The sequence below is a fragment of the Myotis brandtii genome, unplaced genomic scaffold (assembly GCF_000412655.1).
Source record: "Myotis brandtii unplaced genomic scaffold, ASM41265v1 scaffold14, whole genome shotgun sequence".
In the NCBI taxonomy this organism is placed as follows: Eukaryota; Metazoa; Chordata; class Mammalia; order Chiroptera; family Vespertilionidae; genus Myotis; species Myotis brandtii.
In genome coordinates this window covers 794,192-796,854 of record NW_005354999.1, presented here as the reverse complement: position 1 = coordinate 796,854, position 2,663 = coordinate 794,192, and the positions used below count along the sequence as shown (strand labels likewise).

The window sequence follows — 2,663 nt, the reverse complement described above, 5'->3', positions numbered from 1 at the left end:
ATCCTATATAATAAAAGGGTAATATGCAAATTGACCCTACCAGCAGAATGACTGGGAATCACTGGTCACTATGACACACACTGACCACCAGGGGCAGACGCTCAATGCAGAAGCTGCCCCTGGTGGTCAGTGCGCTCCCACAGGGGGAGCTCTGCTCAGCCACAAGCCAGGCTGACGGCTGCCAGCACAGCGGTGGTGGTGGGAGCCTCTCCTGCCTCAGCAGTGCTAAGGATGTCCAACTACAGCTTAGGCCTGCTCCCCGCTGGCAAGTGGACATCCCCCGAGGACTCCCGGGCTGCCAGAGGGATGTCCGACTGCCAGCTTAGGCCCAATCCCCCGGGGAGCGGGCCTAAGCTAGCAGGTGGACATCCCCTGAGGGGTCCCAGACTGCGAGAGGACACAGGCCGGGCTGAGGGACCCCCCAGAATGCACAAATTTTTGTGCACCGGGCCTCTAGTCCATTATAAGATATTTAAATGTCATTTCCTAGTTTAATTGGTTAAAAAGAAATAGCAGCTAGGGAATATTGCTACTTTATAATAAAAATAGGTATTAATGCAGCACTTAATTTTTTAAATATTAAAAGTGATTTTTAAAAAGAATTATGTAAACCAGGAAAAAAGACCTGTAACTCCATAACTCAAAGATAATAATTGGTCTAAGTTAGTGATCATTTTCTGAGAACAGGTTCTCAGAAGTAAGTTTATTAGGTACAAAGGCTGAACAGATCATGGCAGCAAGGAATATTTCAGATCTTTTACAAATAGTTGAAAATTGAGCCTTATGTTTCTTTGCTTATTTTTGAGCTTGAGCACATCATTTCTTTAGCCCTTTTGTGAGATTTTGCTCAATTATTTGGTTCATCTTAACTGTATGGGTATATCAGAGTTTTTAATTTTTAGCAAGTTACATATCATTTAATAAATATTAGCTTTATAGCAGACATTTTATCTACCATTACTTTTAGTCCTTGAATTTTACAAAAATATAAGATAAATATTTTAGGAATAGAGAACAGTTTAAAGAATGATATAATCAAAACCTGTGTAGCCTTATGATATAAAACATGATCAATACTTTCGTGCACTCCCTCATCTCACCTTTCTTCCTCTCCACCACAATGAAGTAACCATTACTATGACCTTGAGGCCTATCATTGCATCTCTTAATACTTTTATTATATACTAGAAGCCCATTGCATGAAGATTCGCGCAATAGGCCTTCCTTCCCCTGGCTGCTGGTACCGGTTTTCCTCAGGCACCCGGGACCCAGGCCTTTGGTCTGGCCACAGCAGAGAAGCCAAACCTCGAGGCTAGGCTTTTCCCCTCCAGCTGCAGCGAGGCTTGGCTTCTCTGCTGCAGCTGCAAGCCTCTTCAGTCTTTAGTCTTCGCTCCGCACCTGTGTATGCAAATTAACTGCCATCTTTTTTGGGTTAATTTGCATATTTGCTCTGATTGGCTGGTGGGCATAGTGGAGTGACACCAATTTGCATGTTTCTCTTTTATTAGTATAGATATATTTATGTCAGAATAACACATAATTTTGTTTTGCAGGTTTCTAGAATTTATATTGAAAGGTAATGTGCTATATTTTCTGTTGTCACTTCCTTTTTAATTCATCATATTTCTAAGATTCATCTACATAGAGCTGTAGCTCTAGTTCCCTGATGTGCATCAACATATAACAATTTATGAATCAATTCTTTTGTTGAAGACATGTTCTCTTTTCTCCCTCCACACAGACAATGATACTATAAACAAACCTGTTTATTCCTTGTGTTTATAATCCAAGATTTTCTCTCCGTGTACATGTGCAGGAGTGAAATTGCTCATTTGTAGGGTAAGAATATGTTCAAATCTGCTGGAAAATTTATTCTCCAAAGAGGCTGTAAGAATTAACCCTCCAACCAACACCTATGCTTTTTATTTTGATACATTAATGATTTTAAATTGAATGTTTTCTTTTGTTATTTCTTATAACACTTTTAGATTTTTAAAAGGATCTCATTACTATGCAATTTGATAGATATTACATTTTATTTTCTTTTGGTTCTACTCTCTGGCATTTTATATTTAACTAGAGGCTTGGTGCACAAAATTCTTGCATTTGGGGGGTGGGGTACCTCAGCCGGGCCTGCACCCTCTCGCAGTCCAGGACCCCTTGCTCCTTACCTTTTGGCTCGCTGCTACTTAGTGCTGCCGGAGGCGGGAGAGGCTCCCATCACTGCTGCTGCGCTCACCAGCCATGAGCCTGGCTGCTGGCTGAGTGGCACTCCCCTAATGGGAGCACACTGACCACCAGGGGGCAGCTCCTGCATTGAGCGTCTGCCCCCTGGTGGTCAATGCGTGTCATAGTGACCGGTCATTTGGCCATTCAGTCGATTTGCATATTAGTCTTTTATTATATAGGATATTGTCTTTTGGAGTTTCTATTACTGTAAGTGATAATTCTGAGAAGTGATTTATGTCCAACTATCACACAAATAATCCCAATTGTTATTTTCTTGCATTCATTAATTCATGTTACTTTATTATACATACTAGAGGCCCAGAGCACAAAAATTTGTGAACTCGGGGCAGGGGGGGTCCCTCAGCCTGGCCTGTGCCCTCTCACAGTCTGGGACCCCTCGGGGGATGACCACCTGCTGGCTTAGGCCTGCTCCC

The 2,663-nt window shown here is 42.2% G+C and overlaps 1 protein-coding gene across 4 annotated transcripts in view; it reads right to left on the bottom strand.

Moving 5' to 3' along the window:
* Positions 1-2,663, bottom strand: part of MAP9 (microtubule-associated protein 9) — a 29,261-nt gene that overhangs the window by 2,903 nt on the left and 23,695 nt on the right. The window lies entirely within an intron of this gene.